Source organism: Equus caballus, chromosome 15 (genome assembly GCF_041296265.1).
Source record: "Equus caballus isolate H_3958 breed thoroughbred chromosome 15, TB-T2T, whole genome shotgun sequence".
In the NCBI taxonomy this organism is placed as follows: Eukaryota; Metazoa; Chordata; class Mammalia; order Perissodactyla; family Equidae; genus Equus; species Equus caballus.
The window spans coordinates 67779927-67797889 of NC_091698.1; the positions used below are offsets into that span (position 1 = coordinate 67779927).

Below are 17963 nucleotides of genomic sequence, written 5' to 3' on the forward strand. Positions count from 1 at the left end.
TAGTAAAATGTACCTGCAGAGTGGTGAAGACGATTAACAAAATGAGAGAAAATAATATGGGGGCCGGCCCGGTGACGCAGCGGTTAAGTTCGCACGTCCGCTTCTCGGCGGCCCGGGGTTCGCTGGTTCGGATCCCGGGTGCGGACATGGCACCGCTTGGCAGCCATGCTGTGGTAGGCATCCCACATATAAAGTAGAGGAAGATGGGCATGGATGTTAGCTCAGAGCCAGGCTTCCTCAGCAAAAAGAGGAGGACTGGCAGTAGTTAGCTGAGCGCTAATCTTCCTCAAAAAAAAATAATAATAATAATAATATGAAGTATCTAGTAAGTGCCCGGCATAAAGCAGAGCTAAACGCTGTCAGTCGTCTCTTGCTCACCCTGGCTGCTGAAGAGCCTGGGCCCCTCCCTCGCTGAGAGTGGGCGCTGGAGAGGCTGTAAATAATTAATGAGTCCTTAGGGGCAGGCATCAAAGAGTCCTCAGCTTCTTATATTCCTCAGTATAAGTGCTGAATGAGTGAATGGATGAATTCTCTCCCAGGAGTGAAACTAAGGGTCACGTCAAGGGCAATGGTGAAAGACACAAAAGCATTGACATCAGCACCAGACTAAAGGGGTTTCCTTGTCTCCTGGCCTCAGTTAATCCCCCCTGAAGAAGGTGGGGACCAGACCCCCTCCCACAGCCCCTCGTCAGCACACGGAGAGCACCCGCCAACAGCAGGAGTAGTACGTTTGCCTTGCTCCTTAGAAAAACCTAGAAAACAGAGAAGGTGGGGTGCCAGAGTGTGTGTGAGGCTGTGGATGGAGACTTTTTCATCTGAATGGCGCTTCCCAAGGGAGATTTTGGAGGTGTACAGGTTTGAGAAAGCAACAGACATGGATTTTCAAAGTAAATGGCAGCTACAAGATGACCCAATAAAGACATCTGTATCCCCAGCTGAAACTGAAATCATGCCGGGGCTAGCAGACAACTTAAAAAATTATAACCAGTGTCCTCAGAGAAGTGAGACTTGATCGTGTCCATGAAACAAAATCGAGATGCCATAAAAAAGGAACAATTGGGAAAATAGAATCCAGAAATAAAAAATGTGATACTGAGACCCCCCCATCCCCATATTTTTCATTAGAAGGGTTAAAAGGTAAGGTTAAGGACATCTCCCAGGAAGTAGAACAAAAAGACAAATAGATGAGTGATAGCAGAGGAAAAAGGAGAAAATAAGAGGATTTTCTGGGGGGATCCCACCTCCAATTAATAGGACTTCTTAGAGAAAACAGAAAACATGACAGGGAGGAAGTAACCCCAAATCAACTCAAACTGGAATAAGGAAAAAAAAAAGAATGGAGGGGGAGATGGGGAATGTGAGAACTTGTTGGCCACATTACTGCGCCGGCTGCAGACATGACCCAATTCCCTGCTCACCGGGCCGCCAGCCAGCATCTGCTCTCCTCCCCATCGGCAGCTCCGCCCTCTCTGCCTGCGCTCCACGCTCCACGGTCAGTCTCATGCAGCAGCAAGGATGGCAGCAGCATCCTCCTCCTCGGCTTCAGGAAGAAAGCCTGTCTCTGTCGCTGAAGAGCATAGTGTTCAGAGCATGAACTCTGGCATCAGACAACCTAAGTATGAGTCCTGGTTTTGCCACTCAATAGCTGTGTCACTTGGGCTTGTCGCTTACTGCCTCTGTGCCTCAGTTTCCTCATCTGACAACCGGGATGATAATGACAGTTTAACCTCATGAGGCTGCTGTAAGGACTAATTGAATTAACATACGGTGAAGATAGGTAAAGCCCTAAGAACGGAGCCTGGCGCAGAGGAAGCACTTTATCAGTGTCAGCCAGTACTATCATTCTGAGCCCATCACTGAACCCATCTCTGAGGCCAAGGCCGTGCCATACGGGCTGGTGGGCTCAGGCCTTGGTGGTATGCTGCAGCCCCAGGGAGGGGCTTGGAGGCCTACTCGTATAAAATGACTGACAGTGAGGAGGAAGCACATCTGTGGGCGGATCGGGGTCCCATTACCAGAAGAGGAAGGTGGGTAGCTGCTGTGTGGCATGCCCTAGGGGGGTCGGCAGGGAATATTCACTTCTTTCAAGGAAATCTCCCCACCAGCCAGTGGCCTGGCCTCACAGCTCTGCTGAGATGTTTATAATACTGTATTTGAAGGCACAGCAGAGGCTTCAGCAGAGCGGTCCCGGGGCTTCAGGCTCTCTGCCTGTGCCTGCCCAGGCCCCTGCCACCAGCAGGAGGGGAAGCTATGTTCTTTATTCCTCCTTCAGTACATCATCATCCAACTTGGACCCCTGACTGCCTGGAATCACTCACGCTTCCCTCCCAAGAGCAAACAATATTTTTCAGACACAGTCCAGTCTAATACCATTTTGGGGAAAAAAAACTTCAGCTGTGCAAGGGCTCGTGGGAGTAGGGCCGTTTGAACCAATTAACACCTCTTGACATCTCCACCAGAAGCGTCTACACTGGGGTTAGTTCCTGCCATCCTAGGTGTTCCCTAGGAAACGTGAATGTTTGCCTTGCAGCCCAGGGACTGACGCAGCCCCTCCCACGGCTGCTTCCTGAACAGGGAGAAGGTCTGCCCACAGAAATGAAGTAACTCACCTAAGTCCCACAGCCAGGAGGGGAGCGTGGAAACGTGTCAAGGACGCACAAGAGAGGCTAGAGAAACAGAGAGGGCCGATAGGAAGGTGGGCAACACTCCGGTCTGTGTTCAGGACTCAGTGGGGACTAGCGAACTGAACTGAGGACGGGCTCTGGCTGGGAGTCCACAGGCTGTGGTGTGAGGACGAGTCTTTACCAGCAGGAACTCGAGGGAGGGGCATTTGGATGTCAAATGTAATTGATTTTCACAATAATGTGCTTTAAAATGTGTAAATGTGTCAGCTTCATTTTCCCACTCTGTGCTTGACTACGGACACAACCACAATTCACTCCCTCCCTCTTAGTGCTACAGGAATAAAATGCTTGCATTTTATTATAAATATAATACATTTTCATTAAAGATAATGTGAAAATCCAGAGTAGCAGAGGGACAAAAATATGGTCTCATTCAACAGAGCCACTGTATGATGGTGTATTTCATTTTAGCCTTTTTTTCTGTTTTTCTTTTACACAGTTGTAATCATGGTATTTATACAATTTGTATGTTTTTGTCAAAGGCATGTTTGTGTCTTATGACATAGTCCTTGTAAAGTTCATTTTTAATGGCTGCAGGTTATCCCATTGAATGGATATATCATGGATGTCCATCCATTTGTCTATTGAGGAACTAGATAAGTTAGAATGTTCTAATTTGTGGTGTAAAAAATTGCATTATGATGTCTACCTTTGTGCATAAAGTCTTTTCTATCTTTACTATTTTTTCTTGAGGAAATTGAATTACTGAGGTTTGAGCAATTTTAAGCCTTGGTAAGCATTGCTAAATTGCTGTCCAGAAGAGTTGTGCTAATTAATACTTCATCTCTGTTGTATATAAAGAGCCTGTTTCCTTTAGCTCCACCCACAGCATATCCCAACAGGTTTCTCTAACTGTAAAGGACCGGACATCAGTGCTTTTAAATTTTTGGTCAAAATAGCACTACCATACTAGCACTATATATCTCTACTGTTTTATTCAGTGATGCATTTATTCATTTGTTGATTCATTCATTAGATATTTATTGTGTGTTTGCCATGTAACCTCTCTGGTCTAGTTTCTTGATTCCAGTATCTTCTGGAGAAGAGAGAAAGACAAAAGCCTTTGCGTCACATGTCAGACTTCTCCTGAAGGTGCTGAGGGGGACACAGAAATATTCTTGCACAGCATCCCCAGTAAAAGAAAGAGCTAAATCACGTTTCTGCCTCAAGAGGGATCCATTATATCAAGGACCCAACCAAAGAACTAGCATTTCAACCAGGGAATTAGTGGCAGAAACCATGAACAGTATGTCTGAACTTTTTGGATGCTAAAAAAAAAAATACAGGGTTTCTGCTTCCGGGAAGATGGTGTGGATGCACTTCTCCCTATTTTTCTAACTAAGCCCAACAAAACCTTGGGACGTTATGTATAAAACACGCGCAAGAAGACTGAAGGGTGGAGGGAAGCGGCAGGCTGGCGAGGGGCCTAGAGACCTAAGCAACAGCATGGTGGTGAGTTTCCTGTCTTTTTGTTTTTGTTTTTTTGTCTCATTTATTCCAGACTTGGAGCTAAGGAAGCCAGCAACCCGGAAATGCCACAACTAGCAGACATAAACACAAAAAAAATAAAAACAAAAACCTGCTCTCTGTAGCCAAAGGATGAAGAAAAGGACAGCTTAACAAGGCAGAAAACTTTTCTACAATAACTGTTCCACTCCAGCCAAACACCACAGGGAAAACCGCGGTCCTGCCAGCAAAGGCCGAGCGGGGAGCCCAGACTTCTACCCTTGCCTGGCGCCCCTCCTCCTTCTTGTATTGGAGGTGATGCCGAGGAGGCCAAGGAGGGAGCTGGGTCTTTCATTCCCCCCACCTCCTGGGCAGTGGCAAGGCGTTCCTCCTGCCCATGGGAAGTGGACCTGGAGTTCCACCCCCAAGTGGCCTAAACAGGGCTCCCCTCCTGCTTCCTGCTGGGTGTGTCCAGGAGGCCTAGTGGAGGGTCAAGACTTCCACCACTGCCGGGTGATAACAAGGCCCCTCCTGCTGCAGTGTCCATAGAGACCACAGGGGGAGCCCAAACTCCCACCCCCAACAGTGATGAGGAGCTCCCGGCCCTGGGTGTCAATGGAGGCCAAGTGGGGAGTCTGGACCTCTTCCTCCAGCTGTCAGCAATGAGACAGCACACTCCCCTTCTCTTGCCAGAGTGCTGTCATAGAAAACCAGTTAAAACAGAGGTTTAAATAAGATCCAGTCTCATTACATAATAGGAAAATGTCCAGGTGTCAATCAAAAATCACTCACCATACCAAGAACCAGGAAGATCTCAAATGGAAGGAAAAAAGAAGCCGACACTGAGGCAACAGAGTTTGTCTGTTAGATATCTGCATTAGCTGTTACATATGTTAGAATTATCTGACAGAGATTTTAAAGCATCCGTGATGAAAAATACTTCAATTACAAACATGCACGAAGCAAATGAAAAAACTAAGTCTCAGCGAAGAAATAGACATTATAAGGAAGAACCAAATGGAAATTCAAGAACTGAAAAATAGCATAACTGAAATAAAAACCTCAACGGCTAGGCTCAACAGGGAATGGGGGGGACAGAGGAAAGAATCAGTGAACTGGAAGACACAGCCATTGATGCCACCCAATCTGACTAACAGAGAGAAAAGAGGCTGGAAAAAAAAAATGCACAGAGCCTCGGGGACCCGTGGGACTCTAACAGAGATCTAACATTCTTCTGTTAGCAGAGTCCCAGAAGAACAGGACAAAGACCAGCAGATTCAGGAAGCTGAGCAAACCCCAAAGAGAATAAGCCCAAAGGAATCTATACCAAGACTCATCATAGTCAAACTTCTGAGAACTAAAGACAAAGAAAAACATCTCGAAAGCCATGAGAAACTAGGACTTACCTATGAGGGAAAAACAACCGATGGGCAGCGTATTTCTCATCAGAAACCACGGAGGCCAGGAAGAACTGGCCAACAGTTTTCAAGTGCAAAAGGGAACCCTCAATCCAGATCCCGTGTCTCGTGCAAATATCCTTTAGGAGTGAAGGGAAATCAAGATGTCCTCAGACAGAGAAAAACAGAGAATTTGCCACCAGCAGACCAACCCTAAAAGAAGGGCTAAAGGAAGTTCCTTAAACACAGGGAAACGATAAAAAAAGGAAATTGAGGACATCAGGAAAGAAGAACATGGGAAATAAAAATACACGGAAATGCGATAGACTTTCCTTCTCCTCCACAATTTTCTCAATTCTGTTTAATTAGTAGAAGCAAAAATTATAGCACGGGCTGACATGGTTCTAAGTGTATGTAGAGGAAATACTTAAGACAATTATATTGAAAACGGGGGAGGGTAAAATAGTGTAAAGAAAAGCGAGTTTTCTATACTTTACTCGAACTGGGAAAATGACAGATGCAAGATGGTACAGGCACCCTGGAAAACAATTTGTCAGTTTCTTAAAAAACTAAGCATGTAACTACCACGTGACTCAGCAATTGAGTTCTTGGGCATTCGTGTTCGCACAACGTGAGGAAAGCTTGTGGTGATGAAATGTTCCGCATCTTGACTACATCAGTGTGAATATCCTAGTTGGGATATTGTATTGTTGTTTTAGAAGATGCTGCCCTTGGGGAACTGGATCAAGGATGCACTGGATCTCATTATTTCTTACAGCTGCATGTGTGTGAATCTACAATTATCTCAAACTTAAAAGTTTAATTTAAAAAAAAAAGTGTTGGGGCTGCCCTAGTGGCATGGGGGTTAAGTGCGTGTGCTCTGCTTCGGCGGCCCAGGATTCGTGGGTTCAAATCCCGGGCGCAGACCTATACACTGCTCATCAAGTCATGCTACAGTGGTGTCCCATATACAAAATAGAGGAAGATTGGCACAGATGTTAGCTCAGTGCCCATCTTCCTTACCAAAAAAAAGAAAAAAAAAGCTTTGGAAGACATAGTCTTTTCAACACCACAATGGCAATTTTATACTTGGACCTCTGGACAGTGTTAGAATAGGCCTGTTGGTTGGTGTTAGACCCCAGGGCTGACGTGGCTGTGCTCACAGTAGAACCTGCTTTCAGAGAATTCACTTTGCTCTGCCAGAATCAAAAGGAAACATTGTGCCTGGCATTTTCTGTCCATGAATTTCTAATTGCCTTCCAATGAGTGGCTGGGGAAGGATGTGTGTGTCATGCCTGCCAAGGCTAAAAGGCCCTGCTGCCCAGGGAGGGGAGAGGGAGTATGAGGAGGTCCTTGCACCCCAGTGGAGGGGGAGATGTGGGGCTGGCCTAAGTGGCTGGAGTCCCCCAGGACTGAAGCAGGCTGAGTGTCCCTTGCCCCTGGCTGTGGGTACAGCCAAAGAGGAGCGGAGTGTGGGGAGGTGTGGTCATCGTTGGTGAACCCGAGAGGAGAGATCCAATGAGTGTCCAAATCAAGATCTTGGGGAGAGATCTTGAGCTTCATGAGGGTCAGAGAAACAGAGTGCAGGAAATAGTGAGGGCTTATCCGTGAGGAAGGCTGTGGTGTCCACAGCTAAATTCTGTGGGCGCTGTGGAGTGTGAGATGGGAATATAGTGACCATATCTGAAGGGACAAGGGTGCTGAGCCAGATGTCCCTGGACTTGTTTCGAAGGGTTTTGGAAGTGCCCATTCTCACAGCCCATGGGTTAGGGGAGCCCATGACCCCATCAATAACAACCTCCTCAAAACCCATCTTGGGTTGTTGGAGCAAATCATAGGGAGGGAAGGAGATGCTGTAGATGGAGCAGAGCAAGCAGCAGCCCAGATGGTGAAGTCGTAGGGCCACAGTCAGAGACCTTCTCTGACTCAACATTGGGTGTCCTGCCTCCAGCTTGGCACATGTGTGCCTCCCCGTTGACTATTCTCACATTTCTCGCCCTCCAAGAAGGTGGACACACCCACCTTATAAGGCCCTGCTTTACTGACTAGTTTCAGAGCTGGGCCTGGATACCCACTTGAGTTGGGCCAATGCATCCTCTCTACCAGGATCTGATATTTGGGACTGAGGGATGCAGCAGCAGGGAGCCACGGTGGTGGAGGCATGTGAGTGGTGGCCTTGCTACTCAGTGTGTGGTCCACAGGCCGGGAGCATCCCCTGGGGGGTTTTACGAATGCCCAACATCAGGCCCCACCCCAGATCTGCCAACCGGAACCTGCTCTTTAACAGACCCCCACTGAGCCGTGTGCTCATTTAAATTGGAGAAGCACTGCTCTCGAGAGAAGGTCCCCAGACACCTATTGCCCAGGGGCCTAAGCAGCCCCATACCCACTCCTCTGAGAAGGCTGGTTCCACTCTTCCCTGGACTCCAGTGGCCTCCTATTAAATTGTCTTTTTCTAAGTCTAGTCTCTTGGTTTCTATATTGTTTATAACCAAGAGAATCTTACTAATGCATATGAGCAAGTCTGGGGTAGGTGCTGTGTAGTTCAAGGGTGGGCTGACCCAGTTTGCCACAATCCCATCAACAGAGGGTCAGTCATCTACGTGCGAGATGCTTTGAGTCTGCTTAACTGAAAATCCTCCTGAAATGAAAATGTTTTCTATCATTTGTCTTTCAGTATGAAATACCTTCTCAGATTCTTTCCAAAGGTACCATTTGCTGGGCTGGACATAGGAAAAGTCATGGAAACCTTCCCATGCTTACACTTTGACAAAGCATGGCTCTGCTTCCCCAGATAAGGCCTGTATGGAAATTGCTCTGTGGGGCCCCTTTCAGTGAAGTACAAAGAAGACATTCGTCCCTCCTCCTCTGGGAAGCCCTCCCTGACTAATCCAGTCCGTGGTCACCTGTGCCTTCTCTGAGTCTCTAGAACAGCAGTCTCTGACCTTTGGTGTGCCATTGACCCTCTTACAGAACGATGTTTTCAAATGCGTAAAATAAAGAAAAAAGCATTTCAAAGAAGCCATTATATTGAAATACGGGTATCAAAGTATTTAAAAAAGTAAGTGGTTTAGTAATATATGTGCTTCTTAATTAACACTGATAAGATCTAGCAGCAGGTCTAATAAGCACTGTAATTTCAAGATAGTGTTGAGGAAATGATTTGATATATCGGCAACAACTGTACTGTGATAGGAGAGTATTTTGTAATTTCTATGAATGATGAAGTCGCATACCCTCATGGTTTGTTGCCTATTTCATAATTGAAGAAAATGCTGCATGTCAGTTTGAGATTCATGAAAATAAAGATGTGCTTTTTTTCCCACCCAAGTTGATAGATCCCCTGAAGTGTATCTAGGAAGCGTCGGTGGACCTGAGGTCAAGAACCCTTGGCCTAGAGAGTCGATGGTCAGTAACATGCAATAAATTTATTATCACCATTGAAATAACGTATTTTTTGTTTTGTTTTTTAAAAAATAATTTTATTTTATTTTTTTGTTTGTTTCAGGAGTATTAGCCCTGAGCTAACATCTGCTGCCAATCCTCCTCTTTTTGCTGAGGAAGACTGGCCCTGAGCTAACGTCCGTGCCCATCTTCCTCTACTTTATACGTGGGGCGCCTACCACAGCGTGGCTTGTTTTGTTTTATTTTAAAGGTTGGCACCTGAGCTAACACCTGTTGCCAATCTTTATTTTTCTTCTTCTCCCTAAAGCCCACCAGTACATAGTTGTATATTCTGGTTGTGCGATGTAGGACACCACCTCAGCATGGCCTGATGAGCGGCGCCGTGTCTGTGCCCAGGATCTGAACCGGCGAAACCCTGGGCTCCGGAAGCGGAGCGCACGAACTTAACCACTCGGCCACAGGGCTGGCCCCTAATGTTTTTTTAAAACGCAAGCAAATAGATGTACATAGAAGTAATATTCCAGTCCCCATTGCTCCTCCACTTGCCTGCCCTTTATCCCAGTCCACTCCTCTTCTACATGGCATGGTTTTGGTGGGGTCCTGTGTTTGGTCGACCTGAGTGTATCTTCTCTTGTACCCTGGACCACCACCCGGGCCCAAGTGCACAGCAGGGGCGGGGCCCAGAAGGAGCACTCAATCAGCATTTGTCGGCTCTCTGCCTGTGATGACTCTTTGAATGCCAGCATTTTAAGATTCTGAGGTTTTTATTATCTATCCTGACCGGTATTGAACCCCTCTGGTCTCTTGATACAAAATTTGTCATTTGCGTGTTTACCACTAGATGGCAGCACCATCTCACAGAATGTCCTTTCCCAGCCCTTAGTATTCCATCCAAAAGCTATTTTTTGAGTCAGGTCTATTTCACTCCTGGAAAATCCAAGTTCACTCCCTGTCCTCACATCCTCCCACCTGCGTGGATCTCTCAGAGAGGATCATCACTGCATTATTTTGTTCCTTCAGTCAGTAGGCAGTACAGATCAAAGGAAGGGCATGGGTAGGTAGATGGAATGTCCAAGGTCATGTACAAAATGATCTGACTGGTCTGCATGGGGAATTTAATTCCTCCCAGCATTTACTGAGCACCTATTATATGTCAGACCTAACACTATGTTCACTTACATGGATACACTGTCCCTGTCACAGATGTGTTGACAAGTACCGAGAGCGAAGAGAAAGTGTAGGCTGTGGTCTTTGGGGATGGAAAAAGGTTTAGAGCTGCCACTGAGAACCAGGGCTGGTATGAGCAGAAACACCCCCACTGGGTTGTTCACGCCACTTGGAAAAGTTAAGTTACAATAGATTCTGATTGCAAAGAAGCTAAAACATGTATGTGGACGAAGCCTTAAAGGTGACATACAAACATGAAATTATAGTTGTGATGCAGTTGAAAAATGATGGTCTGTATGAAATGTTCTCTATACAAACTGTTCTGTCATACTACCATTAAGTATTTTCAAAATTAAAAACATTAGGGGCCGTTCCGGTGGCGTAGTGGTTAAATTCATGCACTCTGCTTTGGTGGCCTGGGGTTTGCAGGTTTGGATCCTGGGCTCAGACCTACACACTGCTCATCAGACCATGCTGTGACAGCGTCCCACGTTCAAAATAGAGGAAGATTGGCACAGATGTTCGCTCAGGGCCAATCTTCCTCACCAAAAAAAATGTAAATAAATAAAATAAAAACATTAGAAAATATACAATTAATGATGCTAGTATGAATTAGACCTTAAGCCAGCCCCCAGACTTATTACACATGCCGTTTGTAGATGAATCAGGTTTGGTGAGAGGCCTGACTGCAGACTGTGTTGGGGTGCTGAAATTGGCAGGAAGACAGAGCGCTTCCATGGGGGGTCGACTGCTTTGTTTGCTTCAAGGTGGAACAAAAGCCTTTTAATCTTCAAATCCAAGAGGCAGGCTGGCCGACATCAAACGCCTCCGTGTGTTCCAGAGCGGCAGAGCCTAATCACACCGTCTCTTTAATTGGCTGTGACTGTCCCTTCCTTACACACAACTCTTTACACAGGCAAAAAAATGGGCTCACTCCTCTTCAAATCTCCCTGTATCAAACAGCCACCAGAACTCACCCCTCCACAAAACAGACGCACGGTCACACACACACACACACACAAAACAGCAACAAAATCATTCAAAAAAAGAATAAGAACTTGAGAATAAGACTGCTTAGACTGAACTACGTTGGGGAAAGGCATTATGAAGCTTTCTCCAAACAATGGAAGTGATGACCAGGAAGGGAGAGGCCACAGTGGTGCTGGGGACCCAGGAAACTCTGAACCAGCCAAAGCGTTGTGTGTCAGGACCCTGGTGAAGGAGTCCAGGCTTTATCACCTTCTGTGCCAGTGTGCTTTCTGTTCCTAACACAAGTGTCCTCTGACATATTCCCACCTGGTTGCAGCTGAGCAGAGGAGGGAAGGTTTCCCCCATCCTCACTCTCCTTGGGATGGCTCTCCGGCAGAGCAAGGCCACCCTGAGCCTGTAGCCATGTGGGGATGGGGGCGGAGAGGCATGGGAAGTGATGCATACAACCTGGGTTTGGAAAGAAGGGGGTGGATTGACAGAGCCCAACCGGAGGGAGAGACGGGGGTGGTGGGTGGCAGGAGCGCCGTCTGTGCCTCGCTGCCTGGAGTTTATGCCCTGCCATTAATCCTTAAGGTCTGATTCCAGCAAGCCCTCCAGACATCACCAAAGCTGAGAAAATCCTCTCGCCACCGTTTCTCTTCAAAAAGTCTAAGAAAGCTGAAAGCCCAACAGAGGTAAGAAAACTGCTTTTAAAAAAATGTTATCCCTCTTTTTGCAACACAAGCACCAAAGAGAAATTAAACTGGTTTATTTATTGTCGAGCCTGGAGGATCAGACCAGGGAAGCGGCGCTGTGCAGTTCGGCTCGGTGAACATGTTTGAACATCTCGGAGGAGCGGGTGTTGAGAAGGGGCAGGAGGCTCAGACCCCAGGGTTAAGGTCCAGGCACGAGCTTTAGGAGTTATGTGGCCTCTCAGATCCACAGTTACCTCCTCTGTCAAGTGGGGATAATCTGGTGCCTGTTTCCTAGGCTTGTCATGGAGATGAAAAAATGTGAAGTGCTTAGTGCAGAGTCTGGGGCATTTATTGATGGCTGATCAATGAATTGTGTATATTGATATGCTGCTGGGATGCATTTATTCAACCAAGTCTGATGGATCTCTGAGGACATAAATAAAGATGAGTGAGGCCCAACCTCACCCTCAAAGATAGAATATTTAGTGAACTATTGTGAACCTGAACATGTACATGAGTGTATGTACACCTACATATATCATATTTCATCAGTGCTAAAATGTATTTTTCATATTTTAAAATCTTTAAATTTGGAAAACTTTTCCTTTCTTGGTGGTAAATGAAATAATGGTGTGGCTTATGATCAGTGGAATCTGAGATTTGGTGAAAACCATATAAGCATAAAGACAGAACCGTCAGCTCGCCACCACGGTGCAGGCCCTGCACAGACTCCCAGAACCAGAATCTCAGTACAGGGCACTCAGGATGCTGTCTCTCCTCAGATATGTCGGCTCCCCGACTGCCTTTGGGAGACAGGAGTGGGAGGGGACCTTTGGGGTGATTGGACTGGTCACCTTCTTAGTGTCTGAGGGCTGGGCGGTACCCAAACTCCAGTGCATGAACAAGTCGTGTTTCGAATGCAGGTCCTTGGACCCTGCCCCAGACGATCTGGCTGGGTAGGTCTGGGGCTGGAGCCCCAGCTGATTCAGCCAGCCCTAGGCCCTCCCTGGTGTGGGGATTCTCTGCTTGTGGGGGTCGTCTCAGTCGTGGGTTCAGGAAATGATCTTTCCTTGACACCAGGACACCTGAGTTTGCTTCCAGAGGCTACTGGTCCAGGAGTGGGCTAAAGCTGGCTCATCCTGGCTAGTGTGAAATCAACCATGGGGGCAGTATTTACACCACAGCAATTGGTAGAGCCTGCAAGTCAAGGCCTCTTTTTTTTCTTCAGAGAATCAGTTCACCAGCACACCACTGTGACTTCTTAGCCGGGTGACGTCGAGGAAGGATGTCACTGAAAATCACTCTGAGTCTCTGTCTTTCCGTCTGAAAGGGGACAATTCTATTTCTCACCTCATAGAGCTGTGGTGGATAAAAGAGTCTTCACGAGAAAGCATCTAGCCCAGTGCTAGGCTCTATCAATTTGCAGTTTATTTTTGTTTGCTTCAGAAGTTTCCTACAATGTTTTCTCCTTGGGAACTTGCCAGGAAGAGAATGAAATGAAATGAACATTCATCATGATACCATTCAAGTCTCCATGTGGATAATTAGCCTTTAACAATAAGGACAATAGTAATGAACTTTGTGTAACCTTTTACAGTTTAAAAACTGTATTCAGTGCGGCGTAACTTCACGTGGCAGCCACTGCTCTCCCCATTTTTTCAGATGAGGAAACCAAGACTCAGAGAAGTTAAGGGACTTGCTCTGTGTCATGTGACTTGTAAGCGAGGCAGGGACCACAACTTTTGATGTTTTTTTCTTTCTCCCCATCTCATCACAGCAGAGCCTGTGTGAAGAGTCCTGGGTGGGCGAATGGTGTTAAAACAAACCTGCAAGCCCCACAGGTTCCTGCCCAAAGCTTAAAGTTCAGTTGGAAAACTTAAACACCCATAAGGGGAGTCCTTGGGGATGATGACCAAGCGAAGTGGCACAGGGTGCCATCAGCAGATGGTTTGGTGAATTCATTAACACGGACACGTGGAGGGCAGTGCAAGATCATCTCAGACACTTCAAGCTAACAGCCCTGCACTGATGCTCCCCTTGACCACGCTGCTTGCCGTGCCTCCCTTGTTTGCAGGGGAAGCAGAGCTCAGGGCGGGGGCAGCATTGCTGTCTCTTTCCCTTGGCTGCTCCTAGGCTCTCGGTTTTCTCCAAGACAAACACTGAATTCTTGAAAGCTGAGACCGTCCACCCTGGGTGTGAATGCGGATGGTGATTTAGTCTTTGGTTTCTCAAGTATGAACTTTATTGCCCAAGCTGCTTATTGACTTACGAGCTGATTAAAAGGAAGGAAAAAAACCCCTCCCAGTTAAAGACGCGCACTAGACCTTTCCAAAGTTTAAGTAAAGTTGAAATTCAGCAGCCGTTTGGCTGCGGTTAAGGAAAGGGAGTTTGAACCAAACTCAGCCTTCGAATTAAGAAGGTGTTAAAGGGTCCAGCCTTGAAGCTCCAAGGAGTACAATGTCTTCCCTTAAAAAGATCTTTCAAAGTTGATTCCCTCAAGCTTGGGTTTTGCTGAAAAGATAGAAGCAATTATTTGAATAGTTCAAAAATCCAGAAGAGACCTGACCACTAGTTTCTGGAGAGGGTGCTGCATGATGGTCACGATCAGCCGTCCTGATCATGTCACCCACAGGCCACCTGGGCCCACAAGCCCTCAGGGGCTCCGAGCTCTCATCTCTCAGTGAAGGGATGGCTTTTCAGGGCCTCACATGGAGGGCTGGGGCTGAAACTTGCACAGATGTGTTTGGCCAGCACAGAGTTTTGACTTTCCTTCCTTCCTTTCCCTTCCCCAAGTGTGTGTGCCGGCAGGAGGGGCGTGCCACTACAATTCATAATTCCCACTGTTTCCTGATTTTTATACCCATGTCGCACACCCACAGAATAGGAGCCTGTTAAGGACTCTTTCAGCTTTAAAGATTCTATGATTAAGATATTTATGATTCATCCACATTTTGAAATACTAAAATCACTTGTTTGAAAAATATTTGTTGATATGGGAAAATATTCACAATGTAATGCTATGTATAATAATAAGAATGCTGATACTGGAAAGTCATGTATGAAAATATGAACCGTGGGAATCTCGCTGACTTGTGTTTTTTATCTTTCTGTATCACATGACATCGTAATTATTAGTTTCTATCTGACGCCTGGGTGAACTGTAAGCTTTCTGAGTGCAGGGTCTGTGTCTCAAATATTTCTTTTTTTTTTTTCTGAGGAAGATTAGCCCTGAGCTAACTACTGCCAGTCCACCTCTTTTTTGCTGAGGAAGCCTGGCCCAGAGCTAACATCAGTGCCCATCTTCCTCTACTTTATACGTGGGACACCTACCACAGCATGGCGTGCCAAGTGGTGCCATGTCTGCACCTGGGATCCAAACCGGTGAACCCCAGGCCACCGAGAAGTGGAACGTGTGAACTTAACTGCTGTGCCACCGGGCCAGCCCCTCATGTATTTCTTGATTTTTCATAGTGCCAAGAACCAGGTCAGGTATATAGAAGGCACTAGATAAATAGCTGTTGAATGAATTAGTGAGTATTTTTCTGACTTGCATGAGTGGTTGCACAATGAGCATATATTACTTCTATCATCGTTGAAGGATAGGGAGAGCAATAAATGTTAATGTAAAAAAGTAAGCTGTAGTCTGATGAAAATTCATATCCTTACATGTTTTTACTAGAAAATAAACAACAATATCAACAACCCACAGAAGTTTGAATATTGTATAAGTGACCAAACGTCGAACAGGGCTTATGCTGTAGCGTCCGTTTAGGAGGAGACACGGTCAAGTCCACGGACCCTCCCCCAGCCATGAGGAGTCTCTATGAGCACGTGGAATCTTCCTCAGAGTCAACGTGGAACCCTGAGCACCCCTGAGAACCTGGACCACCTCTGGGCTGATCTGGCTGGCAGTGGGGGTGGGGGGCTAGATTCTAAACTGGGTAAGCGTTTGGGACTTAGATATTCAACTGAACTAGACTTTTATTTTTAAGGAAGATTATCCCTGAGCTAACATCTGCTGCCAATCCTCCTCTTTTTGCTGAGGAAGACTGGCCCTGAGCTAACATCCGTGCCCATCTTCCTCTACTTTACACGTGGGACTCCTACCACAGCATGGCTTGCCAAGCAGTGCCACGTCCACACCCAGGATCTGAACCGGCGAACCCTGGGCTGGCACACTTAACCGCTGTGCTACTGGGCCGGCCCTGAACTAGACTTTTTATTATAGAATATGGGATTATTTATTAATACCCAAAAGTAACCAGAAAGCTATGGAATCTGCCTGTGGTTTCATGGGAAGAACACGAGTTGCTGGACGGCTGTTCTGAGCCTCGGCTTGCATCTTCCTGAGGCCGTTCATCAAACGAACGGATTCCACTTGTTAAGTGATAAGAACTGCTGCGTCCTCGAAGGAGCCTTGTTGGCTCCTGTGTCCCTGCTTCCTACTAGCCCACTGCCCGGTGCAGTCCGGTTGCTGCTCCTTACGTGCCCTAGGCGGTCGGCAAATGTTTGCGGATGGAATGAAAGTGGATCCTCGGATCTGCTGCTCTCGGGACATTTGGTGAAGGGCAGAGGAGGGAGAAAGCAGGACCAAGAGGACGCATGCATGTGTGACGACAGCATGGGGGAGGCCATGGTCACGTGCATTGGTGGGAGCCCCAAAACAGATTCAGCCTCTGGGCTCAGATCGGGTGCAGCTGCCACTCCTCAAGGTAACACATCCTGCACCCGGGGCTCCTCCCAGGGTCTCTATTGCCTGTGTGGTATGAGGGTCAGCAATATGGCTTCATGTAAATGAGCCTGGACAGAAACTGTGTCCCATTCCTGGTTCCGCCCACCAGCTTGCACTTGCTAAAAGCTTGCTGTTTGATCCATTGATTGGCAGGGCGGGCAAGCTCTCAACCTTGGCTGTACATCAGAGTCACCTGGGCAGTTTTTAAAGCTTCCAATGGTAAGGCTCCACTGGACCAATTGCATCAGAACATCTGGGGGTGGGACCTGGGCGACAGGACCTTTTAAGGCCCCCCCCCATCGTCACCCCCACGGTTGATATCTACCAGCAGCAAAGGTTTGGAGCCAGGGGTACACCTGAACCCTGGCCCTTCCTGCTGCCTACCCTGGGCCTGGCTGACCCCTGAGCGATCCCTGGAACACGGTCCTGGGGTTTAATGAGCTGGCGTGGCAGGGAGACTGCCTCTGGTTGTGCCTCTGGATGTAACCATGGTCACCAGCAGTGCGGGCTCATTGCTCACAAGTGTGATTTACGAGGCAAAAATTTCTCTCTTCATAAAAATGTCCTATGTTCCCATCACGAAGGGTAATTGAGCCTTTTAGCTTCTGTGTCACAGTCTTCACCCATTTCCTCACGTGCGGGGTGGTATTGCCCATAGGGAATTAAGTCATAGTGTGGGTCAGTGAGTAACAGGCTATGAAACGGACGTCCAGGCCAGGTGACTCAGCCAGGACTCAAGTTCCCGGAGAGCAGCTCTTCCTGTCCCAGTCCCTCAGCTCACCCAGACTGTACCTAGTGGGGCAGCATGGAAGGAAAACTTTGGAATGGCTTTGGGTCCTCGTCTGTGAAAGAGGGTGACTGTATTTACTTCTTGGGGTCCCTGTGAGAGTTCAAGGAGGTCATGAGTGTGGAAGATGTGGTGCCGAGGGGGCAATGGGTCATTTGAGCCCCATGACCACTGCTCCCTTTTCCATTGTCCCCCCCTTTCCCCACTGGACTCCAAACACACGCGCAGATACAATTTTATCTGCAGCAGGAGCTACTCTGAGTAAATGCTCGTGAACTGAATTCCAAACAGCTGAAGTAGGGCCTGCGCTAACACTGTTGGAGGATTTCAGGCCCATTCCCTTTGCCTGCCAAGAGGCCCTTGTCCTCTCTTTAGGGCACACAGTCCAAATGAAGGGCTCTCTGCATACCTGAGATGGGAGCCCCCAGAGTGACTGCATGGTCCTCATAACCTCCTAGGTTGTCTTCTCGCCTCATCTACAACCCCATGTAGTAGTTAGATCTGGGAATAAAATACATATCATTCTTCCCACTGACAGATGAGGAAAGGGGGCTCAGAGAAGCTAAGCTGGTTCCTCTGTTCTCACCATTTTCCTAGCTCTGCGCCCAGTGGATGACCCTCTGCCCCCAGGCCCTCTGCACTTGGGGAAGTTCTCCTGGGAGCAGAGTCTTGGAGAGAGAG

The 17963-nt window shown here is 47.3% G+C and overlaps 1 long non-coding RNA gene across 1 annotated transcript; it reads left to right on the forward strand.

The window, feature by feature from the left end:
* Positions 1 to 11627: 11627 nt before the first annotated feature.
* Positions 11628 to 15469, forward strand: LOC138917866 (uncharacterized). Its single transcript, XR_011426456.1, has 2 exons — positions 11628 to 11763; positions 12992 to 15469. It is a non-coding gene; the product is annotated as an uncharacterized lncRNA (long non-coding RNA).
* The last annotated feature ends 2494 nt before the right edge of the window (positions 15470 to 17963 follow it).